At 36.2% G+C, this 17,042-nt stretch overlaps 1 long non-coding RNA gene across 1 annotated transcript; it reads left to right on the top strand.

The window, feature by feature from the left end:
- Window positions 1-206: 206 nt before the first annotated feature.
- On the top strand, window positions 207-7,166 carry LOC126825539 (uncharacterized). The gene is made up of 4 exons (XR_007682036.2): window positions 207-433; window positions 2,548-2,675; window positions 3,164-3,283; window positions 6,264-7,166. It is a non-coding gene; the product is annotated as an uncharacterized LOC126825539 (long non-coding RNA).
- The last annotated feature ends 9,876 nt before the right edge of the window (window positions 7,167-17,042 follow it).

Below are 17,042 nucleotides of genomic sequence, written 5' to 3'. Positions count from 1 at the left end.
TGTTAAATTTGCGGCGTTTTGTAAATGACGTCTGGTTTTTTTAAATTTTATTTCTATGAACGATTATGTGGATACATTACTAATATCGTGTTAAGTAAAACGCACAACAATAATAAAATATAAACATAGATGTCAAGTGAAGGTCTATTTGACACGTTCATAACATCCAGATAATGTCATTATATAAGACCGCGGTGATTATCAGCTTGATACAAATAACTTTAACATTACCCAGACATAAATACACTCGTGATAACCAATAACGGTTGGATGTTAAACAACAAGTGCAATCACAATAATTAAATACATGGATCAAACATGGAGATATTTCAAAATGGAAGGATGAACTGAAGACAATTTGTTGAAGCTGTTTTTAGTGATTAGTTTAGACACAAAAAGCCTCAAATATTTATTGAGATGGACAAGAAAAAGGGTAAGTGATTTCTGAATTTGTATTTCATTAACAAATATATAATATCCTTAAATTGCTATGTCTGGATTAAGGCATGGGCATTAGGGACTGAAGTCAAGCCCGGCCCCCCACCCCAGGTTTCTGTCGGATGGGAGCTTCCAGAAATTAAGGTTGGATTATTTCAAATGTGAATGCGGAATTAAAGTAATTACTCGTTCTCTAAATTATCTAGTTAAAGGGGTACAATTAGTGTAATATTATTCGATTCCACGGTTGTACGTGACAAGGAGTAGGGTTGCCTGTCCAACCTCGTGGGTTTTCTCCGGGTCCTCCGGTTTCCTCTCACTACTAAAGACCAGTACGCAAAAGCGAATTATTGAAATAAAATTAAACCATATGTTAGTCCCGGAATGGCCTAGTTTGTGTCGAGTGTCCTCGGCTTCTATATAATCAATAAAATAAAAAAAAAAGAAATGAAATGTGGTTTAACGTCCTACTGTTCTGCTCCGACTAGGCTAATAAAGATGAGCATACGCCATACAGTGTGCTATGAGCGAAATTTAGCCCGGGCCTACTTTTATATCGAATTCCAACTACCAGGGCATATTTTATGTGCACGCCAATGTGTACACGGGACCTCGATTTTGCGTCCCATCCGAACGACTACATAGCTGCCCTTGTCAGGCCCTCCGCCCCTGCACCACTGACAAGGGGAAACCACGCGGGAAAATCCCGATGAATTTTCGAAAGACCGAATGGTTAGCACGTGCGCGCTGTATCATAAGGCCTGTCATTGAGTCAACTGGCGTGTTTCGAATCCCCGGTTGTACGTGACAAGGAGTAGGGTTGCCTGTCCAACCTCGTGGGTTTTCTCCGGGTCCTCCCCCCCCCACTGCTAAAGACCCCTACGCGCAAGCGAATTATTGAAATACAATTAAACCATATGTTAGTCCCAAAATGACATAGTCTATGTCGAGTGGACGTTAAACCCCATTTCTCTCTTTTTCTCCCCCCCCCCCCTCTCTCTCTCTCTTACTTCAAAATGAAGCGAAACTTGTGACCTTCATAAGAAGATTATAGAATTGAGTACGGTTGTAAGGCTGTTATAATTGGGTGTATTATTTATGAGAGGTATATTCACTATATCTGTGTACCGTTATCACCGGGGATTTAGATTAGACAAGATTAATTGACTTACAATAGAGATTTACTTCTTAATTCTGTTATCTTCAAATCTCAAATAAAATGTCACATTTAGCTGGAATAATAAATTTGTGAATAATGAAATTGAAACTGTCCCGTATTTTGTTAAACATACATTATGACGTCACATTAATAATGACGTCATTGTATTAATCATATTAAACATACATTATGCAAGAGCTAAATCTGTCTATTGCAGGTCTTTCTTTAGGCCTGAAATGTTATCTAAATTATTTATTAGACATTAATTAACTTATCCAGACCATAATCAACTATTGATCTCATCAGATTTCTCCGATATTAAATAGATTGGAAAGGTTCAGCCATAGTTTGATTTAATTTAAAAATGGAGGAGCGAGACTTAGCCTCGAACAACCAGTACGGTGGTTGAAATTATTGCACACGTCTTGTCAAACCTTCAAATGCTAATATCTTCGCTCGCAATAGAGTAATTTGAATGAAATTTTCAAATTATTCATTTTACATTATCTATTTTCGATCTATTATAGCAAGAATGGCTAGCTCTTTATCTAAATCTAACATAATGTATCTTTAATAATATGTTAAATATCCCATGACCTCACTTTATCCACTCCGACAGGTGTTGTGGGCAGGTAATTATGAGTTTTCTATCTAAAAATAAACATCTAATCGGGTTACAAGTCGCATGTGTTAGTTACATATTAGCATGGAGTCACGGTAACTCGACGAGGTGGTTGTCAGAAGTGCAGGACGGAGGACTTGGAGAGCCTAATCATTCGGATGGTACGAAAATCCAAGTTACCGTGTATACATTGGCGTGCACGTAAAAGCATCTTGTAATCGAGGAAGCATCTACGGTACCCTTGACAACAACAAGTTTCCATCCACGCCCACTTTATCTGGAAGAACAAAAACTATTCCATCGATGAAATGTGTTTAATTTTCCACAGGATCCTCATCATACTATAACGTGCAACAGAAAGATGACATCAGTGATGATGCAAATCCGTTCAACGATGACCCAGATCGTGTACATAGATACAGTATTAGAAAAGCATCCAGAGCAGAAAATACATCGGTATGTTAACAATAAAACGTACGGCTATACATTGATTGATATTAACACGTCCCATTCTCCTACTCCAACGTAGTTCCCAATCTGTTTTTGCCAACGGCATACGTTGAAACAAAAGAAAAAATAGTGGCACACCTGGCTAAATAAGTCCCATACCTTCTCTTGTCCGACAGTTGAACCAAGTTGGTTCTTTGCACGTTTGAGCACAGAAAAGGGTCGTTTACCTTTCGGCAATGTCAAATAAATCGGTAGATTATTGACAGGATTTACTGAACCAAGCGAGAGAAAAGGAATCACAGAGAATTATTATGCGGGGCCCCTAAAATCGCGGGATATGGCTTATGTTCGGCTGTGCCTTAATCCGACCCTGATTTTCTACAAGGTCTGTAGATTCAATGACTCGATGAGTAATACCAGAGTATTCTTCCAAAAATGAGGTCAACTTGTTTATTTGTGTTTCAAAGCAACATTGTTTCTTTCTTTTTTTTCAGATCGCCATATCGACCCTTCCGATATCAACCTTTGTTCCCGATTATATGAATCTCGCAATATTCGCCACTATATGTTGTTGCTTGCCAATGGGCATTTTCGCTATAAGGAGAAATAAGGAGGTAAGACATCATCACCTTCAACCTTTAGACTACAAGAGGCATGCTCGTCGATAAGAGGGTGGGGGTTGGCGAGAGAGAGAGAGTGAGAGAGAGAGAGAGAGAGATGGGGTTTAACGTCCACTCGACACAAACTAGGTCATTTCAGGACTAACACATGGTTCAGTTTTATTTCAATAATTCGCTTGCGCGTAGGGGTCTTTATCAGTGGGATGAAACCGGAGGACCCAGGGAAAACCCACAGCGCACGTTCTAACCATTCGGTCATCCACCCCACCCCGGAATGGATGGGACAGTGTCTAGTCGTTCGGAATGGATGAAAACCAGTGGTTCCGTGTAGAGGTAGTGTGCACGTTAGAGAATCTTTGGCGGTAGGATTTCGATGAAGATTAGGCGGTCAACAATTTTTCGGACCACGGCACACTGTAATATGTCGTATGCATATCTTTCTTCATCGGAAAAAGCGCTGTCCGGGGAAATTTTCCCCATAACAAACTGCATGGCGTATGCGTATGCCAGTCTTCGTTTAGCGTGGTTGGGGTCGAAGAGAACGACGTTAAAACACTATCCAGTTCATATCGTGACAAATGCGTATAGTGGCATGGTTAGATCTATATGATAACGCCAACTTCAAGTTTGGTCAGAGGTCACGAGATGTAAACAGGGCTAGCGCTAATCCCAACCCTAACCCTGGCCCTAATGCTTACCCGAACCCTAACCTACAATCTCTCCAACGGACACTAACCTTTTTTACATCTCAACGACCTTGACAAAAATTGAGCTGTCTATAACAAATTTAGTGGCATCATGTTGAGCAGCCATGAAATAATAAATTTATCGTGTCTACCATTAAAGGCTTAATGCCGCTCTTGTTGTAACTGAATAATATGATGTCCCAATCTTTATTCTAGTCAACAAATTGTACTATTTTACAATATTCCAATTAATTGATGATACAATTTAAAAAAATTGGAAAAATTAAACTAAATGATTTGAAAAGCCTAACGTAAACCTTTTCAAATGTGACTTAATGGATTTAACCAGCGGCTGCCAGGCAGGATACGCCCACATTTTCGAGAGGTGGATAGAGAACAAGCTAAAAAGAAAGTGATTTTTCGTACAATCAGGGGCTATAATTCAGGAAGTTACGGTCCGATATGCGCGAATATCGAAAGGAACCGAGATCTTTGGATTATAAACTTACATTTCAAGTTTCAACAAAATCCGATAAAAAATTGTGACCTCTCTAGGGTCCACAACCTTGAAATACCATATTTTTACGGTATTTGAGAACAAAGGGCGTCCATTTTGTCTGTCAGTTTTGGACCGATTTTCACGGGTGTAACGGTGATATAATAATACGGTTTTTTAATTCGGATAAAAATTATGACCTCTATAGGGTCCACAAGCTAAAAATGTGATTTTTCGTACAATCAGGGGCCATAATTCAGGAAGTTACGGTCCGATATGCGCAAATATCGAAAAAGAACCGAGATCTTTGGGTTATAAACTTACATTTCAAGTTTCATCAAAATAGGATTAAAATTGGGACGTCTATAGAGTCCACAACCTTGATATACCATATTTTTACGCTATTTGAGAACGAAGGTTGGCCATTTTGTCTGTCAGTTTTGGGCTGATTTTCACGAAATTCGAACTTGGCCGTCCTTAGGGTGTAACGGTGATATAATAAAAGTTTTTTTAAATCGGATAAAAATTATGACCTCTACAGGGTCCACAAGCTAAAAACGCGATTTTTCGTACAATCAGGGGCCATAATTCAGGAAGTTACGGTCCGATATGCGCGAATATCAAAAGGAACCACGATCTTTGGGTTATAAACTTACATTTCAAGTTTCAACAAAACCGGATAAAAATTGTGACCTCTATAGGGTCCACAACCTTGATATACCATATTTTTACGCTATTTGAGAACGAACGGCGGCCATTTTGTCTGTCAGTTTAGGGGCGATTTTCACGAAATTCGAACTCAGCCGTCCTTAGGGTTTAACGGTGATATGATAATACGGTATTTTAAATCGGATAAAAATTATGACCTATATAGGGCCCACAAGCTAAAAACGCGATTTTTCGTACAATCAGAGGCCATAATTCAGGAAGTTACGTTCTCTTATGCCCGAATATCGAAAAGAACCGCGATCTTTGGGTTATAATCATACATTTTAAGTTTAAACTAAATCGGATAAAAATTGTGTCCTCTACAGTGTTCACAAGCTAAAAACGTGATTTTTCGTACAATCAGGGGCCATAATCCATGAAGTTACAGTCTGATACATGCCAATATCGAAAGGAACCTATATTTCAAGTTTCATTGAAATTGGTTAAAAATTGTGACCTGTAGACTGTTCACAAACAATTGTGGACGGACAGACGGACGGACAGGGGCGACGACAATATACGTCCACATGAAAATGTGGGCGTATAAAAATATTTTCGAACCCTCTGGACAAGTAAAATAGGATGTAATGGATAAGTAACACAACAGTTAGGACACATAAACATCTAATACTTAGAATAAGGCTATTATTTATTTTCTGGAGCTGTCAAGCCAGCAAGAGTGTTATTGTCCCTTTAAGGACATATTTTCTAAGAAAGTCAAAACATAATTATTTCTATGTCTTTTGCTCAATAGGTTGTCAACTCACTATTATACGATCATAGGTGTCATTCTCACACTTAAAACTCATTTTCACCGGAAATAATAACACAATTACCTCCCTTGTTTTCTATTCTCCACCATGGAGTAGTTATCTTCAAACGTTTGAATTTGAAGATAAAAATGATATTTTTGCCAATTTCTCAACTGGCAATAGTGAATTATAGGATTAATAGGATTATTCTTTAACTAGGCAGGACTGTATATAGATACTATCTATTTTAAGGCTTTATTTTATTAAATTTCAAAAATATAACTTAAAAATATGAAATTGCAACTTTAACGACCCCCTTTACCATATTTCAGGCACGACGTCTAAAAGAAAGTGGAGATATTCTTGGTGCCCAGAAAAAAGCTGCCTCGGCGAAACGATTGAGTATCTGGGGAATGGTTTTAGGATTTATATTTCTGGGTGTCGTGATTGGCGTGGGTGTTGGTATTTATCTTGATCATAAACATATTCCACATCACTACTATGGTCGGTAACCATAACAATATTCCACATCACTACTATGGTCGGTAACCATAGCAATATTCCATATCACCGATTACTTTTATTCCACATCATAGTTATTGTTGATAATGATGGCAATATATAGTTGGTAACCATAGCAATATTCCACAACATTATTATGGTTAATGATTATAGGGTTGATTTGATATTGATTGTTATATTCCACATCATTACTAATGTTGATAATTATAGTAATATTCCACATCATCATTAGGGTCAATAATTATAGCAATATTCCACATCGTTATTAGGGTCGATATTTATAGCAATATTCCACATCGTTATTAGGGTTGATAATTATAGCAATATTCCACATCATCATTAGGGTCAATAATTATAGCAATATTTCACCTCGTCATTAGGGTCGATAAATATTCCACATCATTATTAAGGTCGATAATTATAGCAATATTCCACATCATTATTTGGGTCGATAAATATACCAATATGGTTTAAAAGTCCATATCATTTATGACTGACAATTACATCGTTTGAAGAAGAATGACCAATTAAAATGAATGTATTTAAATATTGGTTTAAAAAGATGCGTGTGTGTTTTTTTGTCATGAAATAAAAGTATGATCTCAGAGAAATGTAATTTAACTTGCCTTTGTAATAGAATTAGTAATGATTACATGGATCTAAATTTAATTGGTCCACTGACTTGTTCAATCTGATTAAAATACAGATCTATATTTCGTTTCATTTTTTTATACTTTCGATGGGCCTGAACGTAGTAAAAACAAGTAAAAGGAACTTTTGAACTATTTAAAAAAAACAAAACGAAACGAAATAGGATTGCTGACTTCCAATACATTCTAATTAACATTAGAACTAGTAACATGGGGCTTAGAATCCGCTTCCATCGAGGTCAGGGTGATGTCAGAGACAAATATTTCCCAAGAAAGACGCTAGCCTGGAGGTAGCGTGTTCTATACTTGCATTGGCCAAGAAAGTTCCTCGGTTTTTCCGACGTGGTTTCCCCTTGGAACGGAGGTTCTGACAATGACAGCTGTCTAGTCGTTCAGATGTGACGAAAAACATAGGTCCTGTGTATATATTGGTGTGCACGTAAAAGATTCCTTGGCAGTTGGAATTCGATATAAACCAGTAGGCTATAGTGCCGCTGACCGGATAGCACAGTTGGAGCAGAACAGTAGGGTGTTTAATCCCATTTCGTTTCATTTCCTAACAAACTTGCCAGCCAAGGTAGGAATTCGCAGCCCATATCTCCGTAAACAGTCATGTCAACTGAAATACATTGACCAATGGAACTTGGTCAGGGCCCATGGGACAGCAGTGGGATGGTTGATGACCAGCCCGTGTTGATGACCCAACCAAAGGAATAGTAGCTGAATGACCATTCAAAATTGTCAACAATTTTAATCAATGTAACTAAAGGAAATAGCTTACACGGGATATCATATCGGCATTACTCTGTTTTAGCGGATCAAGAAATGGCCTTAGTACAATGTCCACTGATTGAGGCTGAATCCACGAAAAAAATGGACAAAAAATGTTGAGTAAATTCTTTATTATTTTTTTTTATTGGGTTTCTGACAAAACTCAGTTTCACCAAACCATGATTATAACTAATTACCTATCACAAAAAGAGTTGAAGAAGTTACACTGTATATTTACAATAGATAAAATAAAAGAATAACGGTCACATAGGCTGAGAATCAACGTTTCGGCCACAGTTTTTTTTTTTAAAACACCTTAGACAGTTTGCACCTGTTAGCACCTATTGTTGAAACGGCCTACCATGGGGTGAACATGTACGATGCTTCGGGCGACGACGTTTTGGTCATAGCGGCTTATAACTCCAGCTCTAACCAGTTGCCTCTATAAGCTTTGCTTGTTGATTGGTGTTTTACGTCTACGTCCACAATTAGCAATATCACAGGCAATCCAGTTAGCAGTTGTTGCCGAAACGTCGGTCTAACATCTGGTGATGTATCTGAAGATGCAGTTAAATGAAAGATTTAACAAATGACAGAAAATGGAGTAATTAGTCGACAGATAGTTTTTTTTATATATGGCATGCCATTTCTTCATGACACGTGTACAGTAAGCATAAATAATACATGTATTTACAAAAGAAGAAAGAAGAGTACAAGTACAGATACCAATTAACGGAAACAGCCGGAACTTGCCGGAAACTACTTATAACGGTACGGATTAGTTACTAATAGTAATTCACAATGCAAAAATCGGTTTTAGGTACGAATTGAATCAAATGGGGTTTAACTCCTATTTCTCTACACCAACAGGGTGAATGAAGTCGGACATACGCCATACAGAGTGATACATAGAAATTTTGCTGCTATTAGTCTCCTCTTCATTGACTTACAATTCTTAAGGACATACTTATTTTTTTTTTTATCCAATTAAATGTTTTAGACCTGTTGCAGCAATATTCTAAAACTATTCTATAAAAACTACAAACCCTGTAGGAAAAAACTGAGTCTGATTTTTGTCTGACTAAAGTACAATTTAATAACAAGCATTATCAATCATATAAAATGTGTTTTATTGTTCTGCTAATGTGGAGGACCCGGAGTGTTTTATTGGTCAGTATTCACTGAACTCGTCAATGGCTACAGATGTAATAGATAATGACAACAAAGCAAATTTTAGATTGGTGCCATAAGCTAACAGATCAATGTCTTATTTACAAAGTAATACTTAATTTTTAAAGATACATTAGTTAAAAGTTTAATTAATAAAGAGTTGGCCATTCTTGCTATAATAATTCAAAAATAGATGATGAAAAAAGAAAATATTGAATTTTTTATGTTATATAAATTAGACAAGTACGGTGGTTACCATGATAGACAATCAATGCACGCATTTTGTCAAAACTACAAACAGTGATAACTTGCCTCATAACAAAGTAATTTGAATAAAATTTTGAATTATATAAATTTTGAATTATATAAATTTTGAATTATATTAATTTTGAATTATATAAATTTTAAATTATCTATTTTTGAATTATTATAGTAAGAACTGCCAGCCCTTTATCTAAATCTTACATAATGTATCTTTAATTAATCTGCTGAATAGCTAAAATATTTCAATTTTCATAACAAGGCCTCCGTTCTGGACAGGGAAGCCAAGGCCAAATTTATATTAGGCCTACAATTTAAAATAAAAAGAGGAAAATAACATAAAAGAAAACCCAGTGTAAAACTATATTGGTGATAAAATAAAATTGTTTTGTTGTTAAATACATGTACATGTAGTTGTACACATTTATATACAGCATGCCTATAGTCGGTCTAAAATTATCCCATTTTTTTTTTTTTTTTTTTTTTATTATTGGTGGTTGTTCACTTCATATTGTAACCCTGGTATCATTTAATCTTGTGTATTTAGCACTAATTTCTTTCACATTCATTTAATATCAAATCTTAAAACTCGTAAAAATCATTTAAAACCACCAAATATTATCTAATTTGTACTTGTGTCCAGTTTAAAGCTGACCATTCAATTTTGATAATAATTTAAATTAGTGTCCACTTGATAAAAAATAAACGACCCAATTGATTATTGATGTATAATGATTAATATTTGAACAGTGGTCAGGAAATTAAATACTTGTAAATTGGGAGAGAGAGAGAGAAATGGGGTTTTAACGTCCACTTGACACAAACTAGGTCATTTCGGGACTAACATATGGTTTAATTTTATTTACATAATTCGCTTGCGCGTAGGGGTCTTTAGCAGTGGGAAGAAACCGGAGGACCCGGAGAAAACCCACGAGGTTGGACAGGCGACCCTACTCCTTGCCACGTACAACCAGGGATTCGAAACCACGCCAGTCGACTCAATGACAGACTTTATGATACAGCGCGCGCACACTAACCATTCAGCCATCCAACCCCCCCACTTGTAAATTGGATATTCATTATCAAAATAAATCAGTTTGAAACTGAACACACGTAAAAATTAGATGATTTTAAATGATTCTTACAAAATTTTAAATAAAGATTTAATAATAAATGTATGTGAAAGAAATGAGTGCTAAATACACAAGATTAAATGATACCAGTGTTACAGTGTATAGGGTGAAGTGAGTCAGTAATGTGCAGATTGTGACATGATTTGACTCCAGACAAACCTGCCAATCAAATCCAGTCAACACTTGTTTGATTAGAGATAAATTTGACGGGGTGTCTCATGGAGATTAACATGGTTCTTAGAATATTTAATACAATGGAGATGATAAATATAGAAAATAAAAACACTATAAAAACTGATTATTTAATCTTCTTCTGTGCTGTTCCTATATTACATTGATTCACCTAAAATACACAAATAAATACTTCAAATATCATGTAAAACACCATATTGAGGGAGAGAGAGAGAGAGAGAGAGAGAAATGGGGTCTCGACATAAACTAGGTCATTTCAGGGCTAACATATGGTTCAATTTTAATTCAATAATTCGCTTGCGCGTAGGGGTCTTTTGCAGTGGAAGGAAACTTGAGAAAACCCACGAGGTTGGACAAGTGACCCTACTCTTTGTCACGTAAAAGCGGGTAATGGAAACCATGCCACTTGACTCAATGACAGACCATATGATCCACACGCACTAACCATTCGCTCACCCAACCCTCCAGTTTGTAGATAATCATAATATAATATATGTTTTAACGCCTTGCAAAGACTCAAAGTGGTTTGTTTCTATAAATTAATAACAATATGACCAAGTTGTTTTAAATATATCAGCCATTGCCGTCCGTAAAATGATACAACGTAACGCGAGTCGATGGTTGGCAAATGAAATTAAATAAAAGGGGGTTTAACGTCCTATGTTTTTGTACCAACTAGGATTATGAAGACGGGCATACGCCATACAGTGCGCTATGGCCTATCGAATTCCAACTGCCAAGGGATCTTTTACATGCATGCCAATGTATACACGGGACCTTGTTTTTTTTTAATCCCATCCGAACGACTAGACAGCTGTCCTTGTCAGGCCCTCAGTCCTGTACCACTGTAAATGCAGGGATCGAACACCCGACTAGCGAGCCAGCATCTTACCCCCTTAGCCACTATGGCTCCTCGATGATTGACTGGGAAACCTCACGTTACAAAGAATTAAATCTTACCTTTGTAGCGAATCGTAATGAATTAAGAGATTCGTTAAAATATTCTTCGCGTGGGTTGATGTTGACAAACATGAGTGTTTTACTGTTTCCACCGAGTGAATTTTGTAACAGATATGTCAGTTTACTGTTACGATATGGTACATGACTTTCCTGAAATTACAACAAAAAAAAATCTATTAAAGTCTCAGTGAAAGTTGAATCCCAAAAGAAATATAAATCCACAAATGGTTTAAACATAAATCTGCCTATTGAAGGCCTTTCTTTAGGCCTGAAATGTTATCTAAAATATTAAGTTAACATTAATTAAATTATAAAGACCATAATCAGCTCTAGATGTCCTAGCCTGTGATTAGGGTCCAATTTGCTGCTCTACGCTCATTCATGATTAAATTAAGAATTGGTTAATCAAGACTATGTATTTTATTGTATCGACTTTAGTAATGATGATTGAGGCTAGGCCCAAAATTCAATCACTAAATTCTTGGATTGAGGGTGGATCATTTTGACTAAAATTTTCAGCAAATTCACGTTACATTATCTAGTTTTTAACTTTTATAGCGAGAACTGCCAGTTCTTTATCTAATCTCCCATAATGTATCTTTAATTTCATTATTTACAAAGATATAACATTTGGCAGATGATATTCCTGGCATATCCTCTGAAAAAATTTTAATGGCCGTTTTTCAATCTAATGCTAGGTTCCAACTGTCGTGCAATGCGTTAAAATAGTATTGTCCCTACTAAGTCAACGATCTGGTACATGCAGATACATTCGGGTACACTTCGATACGATCAACACGACTGCTATAACCGACCTCTTTATATCGCAATACCTGATTAGATGACTACGATTAAAACCACGATTTTAATCACAGCACGAATCGTGATAGTGGGAATCTAGGATAACTGAATCCAAGCCTATTAATATTAATTCCATAGATAAAATAAATGACAAGTGTTTATAATATGGTAATACATGTACACACCTGTCTGCCTAGCGCCATTATAACGTTACCAAGGTTACTTAAACTCTTGTTGATACTTAATGTCTCCTTTAACCTTTGACCTTCTGACCCAGATTCCTTCAATCTTTCACTTCCTGCCAGGTCAACTAAATTCAGTGTACCTGTAAAAAGTGGAGAGAGAAATGGATTATTAATATCATTTTGATTTAAATCATTTCAGGACAAATAATATAAAATGAAGTAGGGTTTAACGTCCTACTTTTCTGCCTCTAGAGTCTCCAAAAGAATTTTTAAAGTCATCAAGGTCCATAATATAAAATGAAATGAAATGGGGTTTAACGTCCTACTGCTTTGCTGCTAACTGGGCTAATGAAGACAGTCCTACGCCATACAGTGTGCTATGATGGAAATTTTGCCCGGACAGCGAGCATATTGGAATATTGAATTCCAACTGTCAAGGGATCTTTTACATGCACACCAATGTGAAAATCTAGATGAACTTTCTCGGCCAATGCAGGGATCGAACACCTGACCGCCAGGCTAGCGAGCCAGCATCTTACCCACTTAGCCACCCTGACCCCCGTACATAATATAACTAATACAGTAATTACAGGAAATGGTTACAAAATCAAACTGCGAGAAAGGGGATTTAATGTCCACTCGTAACAAACCAGGTCATTTTGGGACTAACATATGGTTCAATTTTATTTCAATAACTCGCTTGCCGGTAGTCGTCTTTAGCAGTGGGAGAAACCCCCCCCCCCCCCCCGAGGTTGGACAGTTGACCCTTATCTTTGTCACGTACAACCAGGGAAACAAAACCACACTCGTTGGCACAATGACAGACCTTATGATATAGCACAAATGTGCTAACCATCTGGCCATCCACTCCCACTGCAAAATCAAACAGCTTCTTCATCTGATGAAAATAAACACAGTTTCGACTAGCAAATGATGGAAGGACAAGTAGATGAACATTTCGGTGTAAGAATATAGAAAACTATTTTGAATATGCATACTAAATGCTAGGTTTTCCATATCACGTGTCGTGATGCGATAGAACTCACGGTTTTAATCTTGGAGTAATTGTGGTGATCCTATATCAGGTCTTGTCATATATTGAGGTCAGGTGTAACAATCCCGTTGATCATATCCAAACAAATCTGAACGTATCTGTGTGCACTAGATCGTCGACTCAATAGGGACAATCCTATGGTAACTAAGGCTGTGCAAAAATATCGATATAATCGATAATCGGTAGAAGTTATTTAGCGATACGATAATCGATATTGAAATTCAAATATCGATATATTTACCTTCTGACGACAAGTTACGGTCACTTTCACATGACTGAACTTGCCGTAGTCTGGCATTAGCAGACGAATGAATGAATACACAACGTCAACACAACTATTTCCCCCCTCTGCTTACAAACTGGCACATTTTAAATATATATTATTGTAAAAAAACTAAACTTTATGATTAAATACATTATTTTAATATTTTCGTTGTTATTACTAGTCGAAACTAAAATAGGTCACGCACTTTGTGAACAATGACAATCGCACGTGATATATAGTAAAATTAGAATTATCTCCCTTCTTTGTTCTTGGTTGATTTGTAGAGAAATCGTCTGCTTTCACGATAAAACTAATTGTATTATTAATGATCAACTCCGCTTTTATTACTAAATCATGTCAGATACAGCCCATACAAAACACATTTTTGACTTCCAGGGAAAATATCTATATCTCGCGTAATTTCGTGGAAGAATTCTACTTTGGTTTTCATCTAAATTAACCAATCATAAAAATTCTACTTTGAAAGCCCGTAATTATTTTTTTATTGTCCAATCAATAGACGCCTTCTAGTTTATTTTATTCTATTAGTAGTAACACTGTGTGATCGCCAGTCATTTGCAAAGAGAAACCATGTATTGTCTTTGTATTTATCGGAGATAAAAAAAGGTTCAAATGAATCAAGAACAGAACTCAAGTTAGTCCTACATTTAGCAACTAATTATTTTACATTAATTGATTTTTTTACGTACATCGGCACAGTATTAGACTAGGATAATAACACTACTGTAACTCGATCAACACAAATAACAGGTCGGTAAAGTTCGGATTTTTCCGGAAAAATGATAATCGATTATTATTGATAATCGCTGACAAATTCTTGCCGATAATCGATATTGAAATTTCATATCGATTCCCAGCCTTAATGGTAACGCATAACATGGGAACCTATCACAAGCAGTAATACATTTAGATCTGCTCCACTTCCTTAAATTCATTACAAATTTCCTATCTTAAAGATACATTATGGGAGATTTGGTAATGAGTTGGCAGTTCTCACTATAATAGTTAAAAACTAGATAATGTAAAGGCAATTTGGTGAAATTTTCATTCAAATTGATGCACTATGAACCGAGAAATAAGCGACTGAAATTCCCATAAGCCTCGGTCATCATTACTAAAGTCAGTACGATAAACAGCATAGTCTCGATTATCCATTTAATCGTTTAATCGAGAAGGAAAGTTATGCAGTAAATCGGCTTACAATCCACTAAAGACTGCAGGCTAGCGCTGCCATCGAGAGTTGATTATGGCCTGGATAGGTTAATTAATGTCTAATTAATAATTTAGATAACATTTCAGGCCTAAAAGAAAGACCTGAAATAGGCAGATTTAGCTCTTGCATAATGTATGTTTAAAGTTAGGAAAATTAGACATCCCTGCCGATGTAGGTCCCGAAATATTGGGGCGAAAAGGTTTATGAAATATAGTTGACCGTATAATACTAACCCTGAAGAGCTTCCCCTGTAATGGTGTTATTTCCTGTCAAATGGAGTTGGAACACAGAATGACTTCGTGATGATCTTTCATTACATTTAGTTTCAGCTACAGCTCGATTGTGTGATGCCTGTTTTAACAGATTCAATACCTTCAAAGAAAATTTAATAATTATAGACTATTCAAAAGCTTAGAGAGAGAGAGAGAGAGAGAGAGAGAGAGAGAGAGAGAGAGGGGGTTTCCAGTTCAGTCACCCAACCCACTATGGATATTCCCATACAATCACTACAGCAGTACAGCTAAAGCGCTCATATTAAACCACACCAACCTGGCTACTCCCATACAATCAGTACAGCTAAAGTGGCCACTTTAAACCACCTAACCTTGCTACTCCCATACAATCACTGTAGCTAAAGCACCCATGTTAAACCATCAAACACTGCTACTCCCATACAATCTCTGCAGCTAAAGCACCCACATTAAGCCACCCAACCTTGCCACTCCCATACAATCACAGCAATTGGGGCTTACATTAAACCACCTCTTATATCCAAGATTGGATGGTGTACATTGTATGCAAGGTCAGATGTTTAGAATGTCACAAGATATTGTTGGCTAGTAAAAAAAAAAAATATAGCATGGGCATGGCGATTGGATGGTTTGTTTCTTAAGCTAAATCGTACCGTTATATAGAGATATTAAATCAGCCAATCTTGCCACTATCATACAATCACTGTGCCTGTGTTAAACCACCAATCAATGCATGGTCAAAAATTCCACAGGGAATGTGTTGTTACAATTTCTCACCTCTGATTCTTGTTTAACGGGTACAGTTGTCAGGTTTGTGACATAAACGTCGTTTGTATCTTTCCCTTTCATCTTAACCTCATGTTTAATATCCTGACGTTCTGATAATAAATCGTGTATTGTCTCGTTATATATCTCCAACATACTGGCTACAAACTCATACTGAAATATACAAACTTATACTATACAAACTTATACTGAAATATACAAAGTTATACTGAAATATACAAACTTATACTGAAATATACAAAGTTATACTGAAATATACAAACTTATACTGAAATATACAAAGTTATACAGAACTATACAAACTTATACAGAAATATACAAAGTTATACAGAAATATACAAACTTATACTGAAATATGCAAAGTTATACTGAAATATACAAATTTATACTGGAATATACAAATTTATACTGAAATATACAAATTTATACTGAAATAGACAAACTTATACAGGAATATACAAACTTATACTGGAATATACAAACTTATACTGCATTGTATTCGACAAAATAAAATGCACTGATTAAAATTCGGAACTACCAACATAATATCTGGGTCAGTGTAAGAAATGGTTTAACGTCCTACTGTTCGCCTCTGACGGGGATAATTAATGAAGACGAGGGTCTTTTTAAGACTAACACACAAGAATTCGTTCGATTCAGCAACAATTTCACCGCCTGTTCATCAAATTCTGTCTGGTTTCTTTTACTAGCATGTTAATGTACATCTATACACCAGTGGAAAAAGGTTGGTTTTTTTTGTCCCATCTAAATGACTAGGCAACTAGAGAGAGAGTTTAACGTCCACTCGACACAAACTAAATCATTTAGGGACTAACACATGGTTCAATTTTATTTCAATAATTGCCTTGCGCGTAG

The sequence above is a fragment of the Patella vulgata genome, chromosome 6, assembly GCF_932274485.2.
Source record: "Patella vulgata chromosome 6, xgPatVulg1.2, whole genome shotgun sequence".
Classification (NCBI taxonomy): Eukaryota; Metazoa; Mollusca; class Gastropoda; family Patellidae; genus Patella; species Patella vulgata.
This window is presented reverse-complemented; position numbering and strand designations above follow the sequence as displayed.